Below are 17,077 nucleotides of genomic sequence, written 5' to 3'. Positions count from 1 at the left end.
CCATTTGGATGTAGAGTGAGACCTGTAACATCAATATATATATATAATGTGTATAAAAAAGACCAATAGCCAGGTTCAGACAGAATGGACAATGTATGTGAAAAGGAAAGGTGTACCATTGTGCTGGGAATTGTGTGCAATGCCTAGCCAGACACAGAGAAATACTTTCTATCTAACTTTCTATTGTTTAAATAACTTCCTATTCTAACACAAATAAACTGCGTCTCTGTGAAATATACTTTGAAATGATAATTTAGAGTAGATAGCCCTTATTCAACATTACAATTAACTGATTTACCCATGGACAAAACATTTAACAGTAACTGTGATAAATGAAAAATCATTTCAATGAGACCATCAATTAAAATGTGAGTAGTTTGTTGCAGTCATCAATTCATTTTAAACTAAATCTATTTGAGTTTTTGACAATACAACATATTTTACAGAAATATGCGTGCAGGGACCAATTAATTAACACATACCACATTTGTAGACATTTTTGAAGAAGCAAAATTACAAAAATAGACCATACAGTTGATCCTAACTTTGGACACTGACTGCTGCAGACATTGTGGTCACTAACAAGAATGTATTGAGGTTCGATACCCGACTCTGTCTTGTGGCACGCATGTAGAATAAATAAAACCTGGAGACCTTGTACTCCCCTTGACCTTCCTGTAGACTAAGATGAGAGATTTACTTAGTTGAGCTTTGCTAAATGCAGTGCATATTAAACTGGGCTGATAGGGCTTATGCTATATTGAATGTCATCTGGAACATGTAAAATCTCTATCTCATCCTCTAAAATATGCAACCATTAACTGGTATCACTCACTCAGCATTATCGTGACTTTAATTACATGTGTGACAAGTTGATGAGCACGGCAGCGTCTGAAGGTAAATGAGAGTCACAAAGTCCTGTTAATACTAAACAATTTTGGCATTACAGGTCTGAATCATTTCCTTATTGATTACCAGACTTTGTGTTCTATTTCACACTTGAATTAATGTCTCTCAGCTTTCCCACCATCCATCTCTCTGTCTCTCCCTCTCTCCCTGTGTCTCTCTCCCTGGCATGCGCTCCAGTTCATTATTTCCGTCATTTCTTGGTAATTTGGAGTTGGCTGTTTAAAACTTAGAGCCTCTTATTAAGTTTTGGCCATGGTGGATAAGAGGCAGGACTGTAAGAGCACAGAGATAAACTAATCATCTTAAAACCCTAATTATTAGTATCTTACTGTGACAGACTGTTTTTGCGAGCCAGCCAAATTGAGCCTCAAATGAGGAAAGGCATATCTGTGGAAGTGGTAATAATTTTAAGTCATCTCGATCTGGCTTGGTGTGGCAGAATTCATTAGTGCAGATTAGCAGTGTGTGTACAAAGTAAATGAGATATCTAATAGCAAACGTGGAGGTCCGGGGACGCTTAATTTCCTCCCCAATATGAGGGATGATGTTAAGAGGTGATTATATATATTTTAACATTGTGACTTCTGCTGTGTAGATTTGTCTATTCCTTTACCAAGCACTTACATTAAACAGTGTCACTAAATTGTTGACCTCTCACCTTCCTCTGTATTCCAGCTGCAAAAAGGTGACGAGACTGAACCAACCAACCCAAATCAGATTGAACTGCATGCAGAGGCAAGCTGTGTTTTCTTTTTTCTCCTTCTTCTTTCTTTTTTTGGTGAGGATATGAGGGAAGTTAATTATGTGTGTAAGGAGAAGGTTGAGGAAAAAATAATAAGATTACAAAGAATAATTTGCTGATATAATTACACCAAAATTGGGTACACACAATCGTAAAATACATGTATTGCTTGACCTGGGTTAGCCAGTGAAATAAATCCTCCTTCTATAGCCTTTGTTAATTTGTTTTTATCATCTCCAAGTGGTGTTTGTGCAGGCAGTTCAATTTGCATGTGTAATTCCACTGTGCAAATTGACAACAAGTAGATAATTCGAGGAAATAGGCTGGTTGCAGGCCCCTGCTATCTTCCCAAGCCTATTCATTTTGAGGAACCGCTGAGGCATGAAACTCATACATCAACTATTTCCTGACAACGCTTAGGCTTATTGTCCCCTAAAATGTCATTACAGCCATTATTTATGAAGCTAATTCATTTATTAAACTATATTTACTCTGACAGAATTTGTCACATTCTATCCATATCCCGAGCATTGCTTTTGAACAATATCTTTCAATGAGTATGTGTGAACACGTACAGCCTCACAAAGTTTTGAATCAACCCTATTTGTCACTCATAATAGCTGGAATATTGCGAAAAAGCGGCTGCAGTTCTCTGTTTTATTGACTTTATTCATGGAAACTTTTCATAGCAAAAAGCCTAAACCCTGTATGGCAGACGTCCACTTTAAATAGTTTGGTAATAACCTGCACCCTCTATTTTTTTTTTTTGTCCTGACACAGCAGAGTTAACACGACCGTAATCAGATGAATTGCAGCTATTTTCGGAGCGCTGATAAATTCCCGCCCTGACAGCCCCCTTTCCAAATGAGTGTGTATTAGTCACCTTTAACGCATTGCAGTCAAACATCTAAAGCTAAAGAGTTCTCGCTTCTCGCCTCCTGGCCTGTTGCTGCTGACTTATGGATCTGTCAGTTTAGCAGCACACTTCATGACAGTGTGGATAATTTGCAATTGTGAGCGATGAAGTAACACATAGGAGGGGGGTCATAAATTTTAATGTTACATGTTCTCTCTGGATAATTCCGTCATACCATTCTCCTGCATCTCTTTCTTTGGACTTACCTGTCACCCAAAAGCACTTATCACAGCAGTGGCGATGAGTTGTGTTTGAACTGTTTTACAATATTGATTTGGAGGCATGACATTTTAATTAATACTGGGTGTTAGCTGTCATATAGGCAGCCAGCCTCATTGGTTAGAATATGAGACAGGCGAGGTGGGGGCAGCAGAGATAAGACTGAAGCACTTACTGTGAAAAGGCTGTAAAAAGGGATCAATGTGGAGGGAGACAGACAGTCATGGGCTGAATTTAAGGTGGAAAAAAAACAGTAATATCTGTTCTCACTGTATTTGTGTCAAGGTCTTTTCTCTGCTCGATAACACAAATTATTGAGACACAGCGTGCCTTCTGGCTTCCACAGGTTGCAGAGTACATCATGTTATTGGGAGTCTGCGTTGCCAGCAGACCCGGGGAGAGGCTGCGTGTTGAGAGACGACCAGGGGGGAAATTAGGTAACTTTGTAGCACTCCATTGAACAGCAATAAGCTTTTAGGGCTTAGCAAGCATAAACACATTAAACTGATGAGATTCATCAGCACTCTTGTGTCAAATCTGTTGTGCCCACGGGTAGAGCTCAGCAGCAGCAAACCGCAGAGTGGAGGGAAGAGCTGGAGACAAACCAGCGCTGTGTCTTCTGGATGATTCCTGGTCTACCCAGGTGAGAATATGAACTGTGCTGTTTTACCTGAAGATCAGCCATACCTTAAAGAATGAAAACATTATTGATTGATCTCCTTTATTTTTGATTAGTGAATATTTGATGGATTCAGTAGCACTTTACAAAGTTGAATTTGCATCATTAGCCAAGTCTGCTGTTGACACAAGCAAGACTTGATACAGCAGACAGTTAAGAACAAAACAAATACAATAAGCTAAACAATTATAAACAAACGTATTTATTTTCCATGGAGCTGGACAATAAACTAATCTATACAATCTACTAAATCTATGTGCAGACTGCAGTCATGAGCTACAGTATACCGTCAATACTGGAAGATGTACTGTATTTTATAAGTTACTTATCACTTTTTATATATTATGGGCATGGTTTGAGTCTATACATGGACAGTATAGTTGTAGTACAGTGTTAAGAATATAATAATCACCTGACCAGACTGAGATTGTTTTAGTTGACTGTCTTATCCATTCATTAACCTATCATGACTGCATATTGTGTTTATTGCCTGTATTATATCTATATGCAGCAGATTTAGCTAACGGTATTGTAACTGCCGGTTTCTGTACAGCGGCTGAATGCCTGCCTTTAAAGAGGGCAGATGAGGCATTTGTTCATTTGCAGTTAGTTCATCGTATTTGATGTTTAATTGGTGTAATCTCAGCGCTGCAAAGCTGGAGGACCTTACCCCGATAAAGTAATACATTTAAATTGAAATATTTCTTCTCAAAGGTAAGAAGGCCCTTCAACTTCATTTCACCATTTATCTGTTGTCTCTCCCTTTCCAAATCATTACAGCCTCTCTTGCCTTTTGGATAGTTTCACTGGAGGCAAACAGATCAGCATGAAATTAGCTCAGTTTGAATCTTTATATGGTCCAATCAGATGAGCTGAGATTTAATCTTGGCCGGCCTGCCCTACCAGAGTCCGACCCCTCAGATGAAATGGACTACATATTCATAGGTTCACTTGCATGGTTGATTATACCAGCGTAGATGGAAGGTACAACCTTTCCTCTGTTTATCTTTATTCCAATTTCCCTGTGTGAGAATGAAGATTGGATATTGAATATAACCCCACCACCACCACCACCCCACAATGATTGAGTCAAAACCTAAGACCACATGGCGCTCATAATTCACCAGTCCAAGTGAAACTCTAAATAAATCACATGTGCTTTTTACACAAGTCATTTTAAATGCTACCTTTCTGTCATTTACAGATTTACTTTGAATTGCTGTTACCTATAATGCGTCTGATTTTGTAGCTAAATAGTGTGCATGCCCTTGTAGCTATTCATTACCTAGCCTGACATAAAATAATACCTTGGAATAATGAGAAATATTACCTGATGAATTAATTACGATGATAGCATCTGGGGTAGGAGGCTTAAATGCCATCTTAAATTACATGCATAAACTTTCAACTTGTTTTCATTTGCATAAAAGGAGCAGAAGTGAGCATGAATACCAAGAACATTTTGAGAAAGAGACAGCATGTATGTGCACATGTCCATACGTTTATGCACATATACTTGTGAAGGGTTGGAGAGACTTTAACCTTCGATACACATATAAATCAAAGGTTAAACCTTATGAACAAAATCTTGTGATAGAGTTCATTGTTTATATGAATTATTGTTCATTGTTTCCACATTGAACCTGTGAACCTCCAGCAATGTTCCCATTATTTTATTTGAATGTCAGAAGTGATTGTCACTCGCTTCAGTTCAGCATTTTTAATTGACTTAATGCACAAAATGTCAATTTAGAAACAGAAAATGAAAGTGGTCAGTGGTAACCTGATAACAAAGGCTCAGCTGTGCTGAATCAAAAATACTAATATAATTCAATGTATTGTTTAATTATGTACACAAGGCACCAGAGAGTATTGATGCAGAGGTTTTGTAGTGGAGATTTTGAACTGGACGTGTATGTTTCACTAAAGCCTGTTGATGGATGCTACATTGTTGTGATGAAGATATAAGATTGTAACTTGGTGAACTAAACTACAGGGCAACAGTGTTATTATTGCTCTTTTCTTGGTTAAAAAGAAGCAATAAGCTAAAAACAATGGAAACCCACCCATCTTGTCTTGGTTAAAGAAAGATCAAACATGCAGTATGACTACAGGCCATGCTGGGCTTGAAGTGCACCCTCCTGACCTCCATTTATCATAGCAGCTGGATGGCTGTGTTAGCATTGGCAACTTGATCCCTTTTTGCCATCAGTTTCTGAGTCGCACACTTGTATGTAGATCATAATAATATTGAAATGTTTCCCCATGTGCTGCATTGTCAGTATTTTTTGTGAGGCGTGAATTTATTTGCAGTGCTTTGGGAAAAAAAAAATCTATTTTTCCTCGTTTCACAAAAGAGCCCACCGCTAATTAAGCTCATGTGCACCTGCAGTACAGCAGGTTCACAGGTAAGCTCTCCATCACGGCATCATGGCACGGGAGGAGGGGGGAAAAAAAGCCCCCATATATTGTGGAAATCTCCTTTCCCTTAGAGAAAGAGAGGGGGAGAGAAAGTGGAAGAAGGAATGCCTTCCCTTCCTCATTACACTGCTGTCATTTACTCTTCATCCCCCGTACTCTTTAGTGGCATTAAGACGGGATGTAAATTTGACAGTTAACGCTGTTAGAAAATGGCTAGTTCAAGAAGGGCAGGAATTAGAGATGGGCATTAGGCGCTGATAAGCTCCTTTCCTCTGCCGCGGCGGCTGCTTAACATTCATGGGAAAGTCATCATCAAACAACGTTATCACAGCTCTGTTGACGGCTGAGGAACATCATCACTATGATAATTTTTTTTATAGCTGTGAGCCAAAAAAGCACTCTTTTATTTCAGCGGTTTGTTAATGAGATAGGAGCTTGTTGGTATGGGCAAATGCAAACTTGCCACTCTCCAGCATTTGTTTGAGTCCCCCTCAGCCCCCCACGCTTCCCTGCTGCACCCCCACACACTGTTTAATGTTGCAGGGGAGGAGGGAGGGGGTGGGGGTGGGGGGGCCCATTTATGTACTCCTTTTTCGAAGTGCTGTGTGTACATTGTTGAAGGAGGGCCTTTATGTGTACCTTTGCAGATCAGTCGCTCAAAGAGAGGGAAACACGGTTATATCAACAAACGCTCTCTCCTAACAGCCCTGTAGCTGGCACCTGCCACTCACCTGGGATTTAGCCATAGATCTGAATAGACGGAGAATGTTGATGATTATTGAGGCTGAGTAAACTCCCACCAGCTATAGCATGTGATCAACTCTGCTCTTAATGATGAAAAGGCCACTTAAACTGTCGGATCATGAGGCCTTCAGTAAATTATTTGCATTGTTTTTTTTTCTCCCCTCCCTCTATTTAATCACAGCTCGGTTCAGAGGTTCCTTGCACTCTGCTACCACTGGATCAATTCACATGTGTGCTAGCTGCCAAGGCTAAGCAGCTTTCTTATGGATAGGGATGCAAACTGTGGGCTGTAGATACCAAAATCTGATTTTGGCTTTGTCACTGTTTGTGTTTGTGGAGTGGGTTAAGAGAGATTTAATCTTGGTAAATCCTTACCAGGGGAGAAGACAAACCGTCTCTAACTTGTTCTAATTACTTCTAAAACTTTTTGTTTGCACTACAGTCAGCAAGCAGAGGTGAGATAACATGTAATGTAGTCATTTTACATTTCATATCAAGTTTCTTTTGGCGGTGTAATGGAAAACTTCATAGCTGGACACACGCCCAGCAGTTGTTGCCATGCCAGCTGTATGTCTATACCTGAATGTAAGAACAGTTTAAGTCCAGCTGACAATCAGATTGCATGTGATGTAAAACTAAAAATATCTGTGTCATGCTGGGAGTTGAGTAGCATATACCAACTTTGCTACTGTTTATTTCTAATGTCTTTAGGACCAGCAGTTGACACATTTTCAGTTTCAATTTCATAATCCTGTTTTAGAATATAGTATTTGTACAGTACATAAATTGTTTACATTCAGAAGCACATGTTATTATTGCAGTTCATTGCTGTGGAAGCATTGTTAAGAATAATCTCCCACCTGCACACCGCCTTCGCCCAGAGGAGCTCTAAACATTATTTGAGGGTATTTCAAGCTGTGGGCAGAGCCACCTTGGCTTACAATATGGAACAAGTCACCAAATCAGAGCATGAACTGAAACACCAAAAAGAAAACGTGAAACCACCGGGTTGTACTTCATAGGAGTTTAAGTATTCACTGAATTTGTAATTCACTTCTGTGATTTGGTGTCAGAGATGGCACCGTCAGTTTTTTTATTTCCACATGGCACCCAGTCGTCTCAAAACGTCTCAAACCCAGGTAGAAGGACTCACGGCAGCCTGTCTCCACAATGCACCGAGGCTCTTGGTAATTACTGTGGCAGTTGTAAAAGCAGCAGAAGTCAACACTTTCTGGCATAGGACTGTACGAGACATAGAGTCATGCATAAAATTTCACCATGTCAATTAAAATTCTGTGCTCTCAGGTTCTGTAGTGTTAGGAAGTGTTTTTCACAGCTTTGTGACACAGAATTAATTAATAATTAATGATAATTGTATGCTGCCTCAGAGCCACAATATTGTTGTATATTATTCCTGACAAACCAAGGCGTGTTGCCACATTAAGAGCAAAAGAAATGTCCCTTTAATAATATGTCACTATTTGGGGCATGTTTTCAGATTATTATACCAAGTGCTTTTACATTATCAGTGACTTATTTTGCCATTAAGTCAGTGAGATTGGTGCTATTAGGACAAATATGCAAATGGTAATGTCAACAAGAAACAACACAAACCAGGTAAATACCAACAAGCACTGCTCTTCAGTTTTTTTTTCTCTCCAACTCTTGAATTTACAAACAAACAGCAAAGTATGAAACCTCAATGAAAAACATAAAAATGAACATTTCCAGTGTTTTTCAGCCCCTAGCTGCGTGCAACGTCCAACACAATCAAAACTACACTGATGTTATAATTCACAGTCCAATTTGGAAAAAAACATAATTTTGATGTTGAAACACTGTTTATTCATTACTGGCTTTGTTTTACAAATTGATTGGATTGAAGACATTTTTCTAGCCTAATGTTTTCATTGAGTTATTGATGTGAGGAGCGTGTTGTCAGCTTGTTATACAAGTTAGGAGGGTTAGTTTCATTCCTTGGAAAAACCAGTGCAATGCAAATGAATTACAGATGTGCTGTAACCCTGTTGGATCCACAGCATTTCTGTCTTTTGGAGTCGATCCCACGGCATTATCTCCACTGTAGTGGTCTCTGAGCCCTTTGTCATGTTAGCTCAATAGTCCTCTGCACTGTAGACCTCCATTGCTCTGTGTGTAGCCCTGTTATTTAGTGGAGTGTGATGTGTGTTTCTGAGTTTCTTGGCAGGTTTGATTACTGTGAAAAACAAAAATAGATTTGATTATTTAACGAGGGGAGAGGGATTTTTTTCATGTTTTGAAAAAAACTCTTCTCAGTCTTGATTCATGACTACACATTTAATTAACCCAAAAGTGATTTCATATGTTTAAATGTTTGTTATTGTGAAACTATTCAGTGCGACTGACCAAAATCCTTCGAACTCGGCCAAGAAAAGAAAGTGCAGGGGAAACGTTTAGAGCTGCGTTGGAGGATCTGGGGTCGTGTATTTGGCTCACCAGTTTGTAAACTCCTCATAACTAAGCCACAGTTTGGTTTTCCTTATTTATGATAATGAAATGTAATGCCGCCCTTCATTGACATGCAGTGCTCTTACACTCGAGTAAATTATTCTCGTTTTGCCATTGCTTCCATATTTTTAAGACCATTACTTAATCACATTGTCAAAATCCCCATTTCCTCTCATCAATCCCACATTGAGCTTTATTTGTGATCCTCTCTTTCTTTTGCCTTCACCAATTTTATTCACTCCATTTCTCTCGTTCAATTTCGCTCCACATTGGTGTTTACTTTATTTATTTATTTGTGAGGATGACTGGATTACCCCTACTGAAATAGCTGTTACTCAGATTTTAGGTTATCTACCAAATCCATTAGGGGGAAATATACAAATAACCCCACTTTTCCCTGCCATTCACAGTGGTCTGCTGTTTCTCATCTTGTGGCTGCAGAGGCTTACAGAGCTATTAATAGTAGGTAATCTGCAACAATTTTGTCTCCTAATATATTTATGCTTATTGTGTTATGGAAAATAAACACTTCATGTGGATCAGGGCTATGGTAGAACTGCCTACCAGTCAGTGACCAGCCTCACCACTTCCTCTCTGTTCCCTGATAGATAGTAAACACCACTGTGTCACATTACTATTAATAACAGAACGGCAGTATGAGAGTCAGCTGTAGCAGGTCTCATAATTCATAATGTATTAATTTATAATTAGCGGTTTAATGAAACTGATACTGCAATATTAGTTATTAGGTGTACAGTTTCAGCAGAAACAAATCCACTCATTCAGTACAATAAAAGTGGCCACATGAAAGAAATAAAGTGAAGAAGCAAAGAGCATTGAAGCTAACGAAGTGTATTACACACTTATTAAAGTAATTTTCGCTTTGCCTCCCAGACCTGGCCAAAAACACTTTCAAATTCTCATTGTACTCCAAGGTAGGCTATGTGGAGTTTTTTTTTTTCCTTGTTAACTTTGAAGTAAGCTGAAAATGTATAGGTAGACAGGGGTGGCATCAAATAATCAGCAACTTCAAAAAGCATGCTGCCACTTAGCACTCCTAAAGCTAATGTCCCCAAGACATTCAGAATGGAAATTATTCAAACTCATTTAGTGGCAGCAAATTGGTCTAAGTTCAATCAGAAAACAGACTGACACTGAACAAGAAGTGCAGCCTAATTATACTTGTTTGTCAAATGAAAATTTCATTTGGGCAGAAATGAAACCTTCGAGCAACTTCTTTTAAGGTGAGCTCCTAGTTGTATTATCAGCTAAATGCAGTAAAATCCATAATCATATGATGATAATGAAAATGGAGCCAATGTTAACATTCAGGCTTCCATTGCCCCGGGCACATGGCGATAAAAATTAAGTACCATAGTCCTCTGCCAGGCACGCTGACACCCGGGCTGGTCTTTAGCCTCTTAGATGCGTTTTTGCATTTTAAAAACTTTATCAAAGCACTGTTGCAATGTGGAAAATGTCAACGTGAAATGCACTGAAGGCAAATTGGAATTTCATTAATAGTAAAATTATTGCTTTTGACTGATGTATTACTATGCTTGTTAAGAGCTGGAGAGTGGAACGCTCGTCTGTCTGGTCGGCAGTCTTGCCTCCTCTTGTCCCATGCCATTTGCTGAAAGTTAGAGATCTCTTTTCCAACTGAAAATGGAAATATGAAGTTGCTAAAGTTGCAGGAAGTAAAGAATATCTGACGTTCATTTTATAGGGTAGCATGACCAGTCTTAACGTTAAACATGTAAAGATACTGAGCAGGTTATGGATAAAAACAGAAAGGATGTGTTAGATAACATTGACATGAATGTGCTGGTAGTCTCATACTTGCTGTATGTCTCCTCTGCTTTACCATGGAGCTGACGATTGACCAACACAATGTGGATTTGTGCTGCAGAGCAGTGAGGTGTCTTCTTATTGTTAGGCATGGTGACATCTAATCTTAACTATAGAGAACGGGCCCTCGAGATCCCACTGTGGATTGGTATCACAGGTAAATAGACCTAACCCGCTGAAGGTATCAGTTCACTGAGACTTGTGTTCATTCATGAAGCCGGTGATGTTTATTGATTTACCTTGTAATCCTCTCAGTGTCAATGTCGTCAGTGATGGAGGAGAAAATGGGAATGGCGTGTCAGATGGAGGACATTTTCTGACGGCAAAACGAGCCAACAGATAAGCTTTAATGGGACACTGGTATTCATGTTCTCCTTTGGACCCATATTATTTGCGTGAAAGCTGTTTTAAAAATGATGGAGGGCTAGCTGGCATGATGGAGAAGCAAGTCAATGTACAACATAAATACTGATACAGCATAATAAACAGCATAATGATTCAATAATAAGAAATTAGCTTACAAAATGGTATATGTATAACTGATTTCAGCAAAATCATTTGTGTGCTAACATGATAGAATTATCAAACTTTTCAGTATAAATAAATCAGATCTGTTGAGTTGATCTGGCTAACGTCTATTAGCTTACAAGCTTGTGTTTTCAGACTGAAGCAGCTCTAGATGCTCATTAAAGAAATATGTGTTTTGGTCGGCCATACAAAAACCTGCTTAACTAGCTTCAATTAGCTTAGTGTTGTTTGTTTGATTTTGGTTTAAGTTTTCCTGATACAAGAACTGCAATTAATGATTTGGCTCAACACTTTCTCAGACTAGCTTACATGTTTGCTTTGTTTTTTCTTTGTAACTTCACATACACAGATGTATTTGTTTTTTTAATTTTAATTCAAATTTGGTGCTTTTCAGTTAAGTCATGTGCTGTTACTTAAAACATATATAAAAGAACAATTTATTATTACGTTCTCCTTAGGGCTACCATAAATTAGCTACATAAAACATGGCTAACGCAAAAAAGACAAATGAAGAATTAGCCTTTTCTAATTAAATAATAATTCTACATTTTCTTTCTTACAGTCTCCTGTTCAACCTGAGCATTTCTCCAGTGTTAAATACCAACTTTGACAAGACTGAGGACACAGACGAGGTCTCATTCTCTGACCAGCTTACTGACAGGTAATTGTTTTATTATGTTTACATTATTTTTCTTTTTTTCTAACAAAGACACAATTACAGCAATTTGCTGCCATATACAATATAAAGACATATAAAGTAAATTAACTAAAAACTGCATACAACAAAATATCACCACTGATTTTCATCCAAAATTTATCAGTATATTAGCTAAATGCTTGTACATTAAACTCTGTGTTTAGCAGAGGTGTTGAACTGTAAGTCAGTATCTTCATTTTACTGAACTCCACCTAGAGAAACACTAACAAGAGCCTTTTACAAACAAGATTGATTTGACTGATCTGCTGGTAAATTTCATTAAGCCTGTTAGTTTGGCGCTGCTTATCCTCTCATGGCATGAATGACGCTATGTTATCTTAGTGTGCTGGAAGTGGACTGTTACAGATGGACCTGGTCACATACACAGGACACGTCATGGACTGCAGACAAAGGTTTTCATTAAAAATGACATTGATAAAGATCAACATCCTAAAATTTTAAAATGCAATGTTTGTATCAGATTTTAAAAATACATGCAGTAGAATTACTATGGTAAAGAATATGGACATACTCCCCAGCTAATCATATTAAAAACTCTCTTTTTATAATTGTTTTTTTTAATTTCAATCAGTCTGATAATTACAATAAACATAACAAAACAGCGCAGCTCTTGCCAGTCAGTAAAACTTGTAGCAGTACCTTCCTCAGTAAAGCCTCACATCACTGATAATTTAGATTGCTACCTGGTCTGCAGCTCTAGGCTTTCTGTAATACAAAAGAATTTCAGATTACACAATGTTGTCATTCTTTTCTATCTAGTTTAATGACACTATTAATTGGATTTGTAATGATGTTTTAAGCAAACTTATTTCAACAGACATCTTTCAGGCATTGGCCTTAATGATAACGATGAATAGTGCATGTCTGGCATACGCTAGCTCTGGATCAGATGCCAAGGTATTTCATAGCATTCGCAGTGGAGCTCTGACCTCTTGTGCCTCTTTGTGGAAGTGCAAAATCCTCATGCTCCACCGACAGTGCTGGTAATAACAAGCTCTGTAATACAATATCTTTGTAAGTGTGGCCTTTAATTTTAAACATTAAATCGTCTTGGAAGCCTCCTTTCACAGTTCCTCCATATTCAGTACTTTACTGCACTTTATGAACCCCTCAGGTGACTTTCCAGAAAACCGTCATAAAAGTCCCTGTTGGAGCAGGTTTGGTGAAAAATTTTAAAAAGCGCAATGAAATGTTCCACACGGATCCATTTATGTGCTGTTCACGTTGGGACTGTGAAGGAACCCTCTGAAAGGATAAATACCAGACTATACTGTAGCATGTTGTAATAAATAAATTGGAGTCAGTGTCATCTTTAGATCTGCTCCTGCTGTAATTAATGTGCGTCTAGTTTTGCTTGGATATAAATCTAATGATGCCCAATAGTTCTATTATTTCACACGGTTCATGACCTTTTCTGTCGAACATCCCTGACTCGGTCTTGTCGTTCCCGTCACCCTCCGTTGCTCGCAGCTAAAGCAGCAATGCCATTAAATATTCCTTAATCCTTAAACACTGCTTTAACCTCTGTCATATGTAATGAAGCAGCAGGATAAGTGACCCTTTGCTCCACTTCTCTGTGGTACTGCTGCTAACTTGGACAAACAATCCCTCCTGGCATCACGCCGACATGCGGAACAATGGGAGTCTGTCACCGATGGTCTCTCAGAAGCCAGAGATAACTTTTGGAAACACTGGTAACATCATGCTTCGAGATGTCAAATGTAGCCGAGGACAAGCTGAAGCAGCGCTGCACAGTGGTCTTACCCCCAGACCTAAACAAAGACTGTCAGGTGCTCCTACATCTGTTGTTAGCAAGTAACTCAAGAAATCAGTTTGCAGCTAGTACTTAACGTCACATCACCAACTACATCCGACTGCAAGGCAGCTGCAGTTATGCTCTTTATGTGTCTTTTGAATTTCATAGCTTGCTGCCATAAATTGCAAATGACACAGTAAAGTAGAAAACACATAAAAACTAAATGGAGAATATGATTTGACACATGTTTCTGATTATTACAAAGTAGCAAATATTCAGTCTAATGTCTGCTACATCAGAATTGATTAAAAGATGTAAAAGCTTATTTAAGTTGACTCTAAAGACGCTCGTAATAGATATGAATAGTAACAAATATACATACACACAGATATATAAACACACATATAATTAAATTACCATGAAAACTATTTGGACACGTTCTGTTATCCACCAGATGAATGACTACTTCAGTATACCAGTACCACCACTTTTCTTTTTGTTTACTGTGAAGACAGAATACAAGCACATGTGCTTCCTCTGTGGTTCATTTTGATGTGTTGTCGTTTTTCCTTAGAGCATACAAGCATTCATCTTAAGTCTCCAGTTGTCACCTGTGATTGTAAATCTCAAGCTTTAAAGCACGTCTCTTTAGCCAGCACTAGGAAAGTAAAGAGATTCATGGAATCCGACATATTGCTTTGCTATTGTTGATTCATCTCATGAATCCATCTTTGTCAGCCCGATGAATCCTAATGAAGCAGAAATCTGTCACATTTACTCCACAATGAGGGTAGCTGGCAAACTTTCTCGTGGAAAATGAAACTATTATCTTCAACTAGACACGCACAGGGCTCAATATAAATAAATAAAGTCACACTTATCTAGTGGCCAGCATGATTACTGTAGCCAAAGCTGACATCCAAATTGACTGTCTTATCATGTCGAAGTGATTTCAGCTGAGTGAAGACTGTAGATGAAAGCAAAACGATCTTTAAATAGTAGTTAAAGATGGTTGCTTGATAAGTTGTTCCACAACAGTTTTGATCAATGAAGCATGCATTCAATATACTGCCTATTTAGATATGTGAGATAAACTTAACTGGTCTTCTAAATGGTTCATAAATTATATTTCCTTCAGTGCAAGGTAATGACTTTATGGCCTTGTTGAATTCCTAATCCCAGGACATATTGTAGATGCTTCATGAAAATTATGCTAAGCTGAGGCGCACACATTTCCAACACATATTGCCATATTTACCTTGTATTTGGTTCAGTTTTCAATGCACGATAAAATGTAAATTTTTAAAATCTTTTCTGTATATCTATTTGTATTTATCTGAGTTGTTTCATCGGGAAAGGAAAGATTCATTGCTTATAAATATAATCAATTATCACACAATAAGTATCCGTCCTTGAACCACACACAGAAATGTTGACCACAGGTGGAATAATTGAAATGGGCCTTTAAAGCAATATGTCAGGAGCATGCTTTGACTACCTCATGTCTAAAAGCCCATGAATTGAATTTGCCGAGCTCTCACACGACAAAGCCTGTCAGGTGGGAGCTCCGGCAGTGGAAAATGTCAAAGCTATTTTCCTCTTTACTAGTCAATGCAATGCTTGTTTAATAGTAATTGGAATCTTATCCTGCTGTTTGCTCATCATTTCCTCTGCCTAGTTATTCCACGCCTAAACTCCATTTAAGTTTTTAATAACATTTTAGAATAGTTCCCATTCAGGTAAACAGAATCTGATTACCTTGATGGATTGAAAATGTATGTCTGACGGTAGTTTATTTGATTTATTTATTCAAGGGGCCTCAAATGGAGGCACTTTAACTGAGGCAAACAAATGGTTGCCATAGCCTTTTTCCTAGCAGCACAGTGGTTTCCAGAAAGGGTGAGATTTTATATTTTGTTAGCCTCTGCACTTCTCTGTTCTACCCCGGAGAGACACTGGGAATGAAAATAACGTTAGTCAGTCTTCATTTGTTTGTTCAAGCAAATTTTATGTGTCAGCGTATTATTATTGCTACACATAATGAGGGTTCGTACCGTGTCTCCACCATCCACCTGCTCCAGAGAAAAATACCATCCACCGGAGTCATTTGTTGTAAGATATTTCTAAAAACAGAATACATGCACACTGACTGCCAGGAGCCAATGAGCAGGAGTCTAAAACTATTCTGTGATAGTTTTGGATTTCCCTCTCTCCATAAGCCTTTCATTGTGTTAGAGGACCTGCTTTGTACAACTGCTTGCCAGCTGCTTACCAAATGAGGTTATAGTGTTTCCCTATCAACTGTAAATTTCAATAATTTGTTGGAGGGGCCTCTCACTGTCAGTTTTTATCATATTATCAATGACGACTCAATTTTCCTCTGCCACTCCATCTCAAGCACTGACCCCCGGCCCTATTACAGTCCTGTAATGAAGTGCAATGGAGTGGTAATTGGTCCACATTATACCAGATCAGGTAACATTAGACTTATTTTCTTATCACAATGAGCCCTGCTGGTGACTCTCAATGAGAAACCAAACACAGTTCCTTTCTTATGCAGGCTATCATCCAAATAACATTTCAGCTAGAGACCCTTTCCCCATTTCAGTTTTCCATTTCAAGATTGCACTCCATGTCCTCGGACTGCGCTTTGTTTCTAGTTTCCTCTGCTTTAAAAGTCTCCAAAAACAGCCTCAGAGGCAGTGCAGATATGAGATAGAGCTTTCCTGGGATGGGGAAGTACAGTAAATGAGACGGTAACATGACCGATACGTCGGCGATGTTAGATGTACAGTACTCTGCTCCACCACCAATAAAGCCTCCCACCTTAAAGTGCTTCACTTAAGTAACTACAGTTTTGATGTTTTGCTTTAGTTTTTTTCATCTTTTTTCGACATTGTAAAATTACACATTTCACTATGAATTGAGCAAATTTCAGGAGCTCAACGCTGCAAAAAAAAGAAGAAAAAAGAGGCCATTGCCATCAGTTTTAAAATACGGCTGCGTTTCTTCCATTTCCTTAAAAATTAGCTTTGCGAAATTAGAAAGTTTTCACCTGGAGGCACATTATGTGGACGAATGTAGTTCCCATTACAGTAATCACATGTCTG

This window comes from Trachurus japonicus, chromosome 15 (genome assembly GCF_045865225.1).
Source record: "Trachurus japonicus isolate A0001 chromosome 15, Traja_1.0".
Classification (NCBI taxonomy): Eukaryota; Metazoa; Chordata; class Actinopteri; order Carangiformes; family Carangidae; genus Trachurus; species Trachurus japonicus.
Note: the sequence above shows the minus strand (reverse complement) of the source record.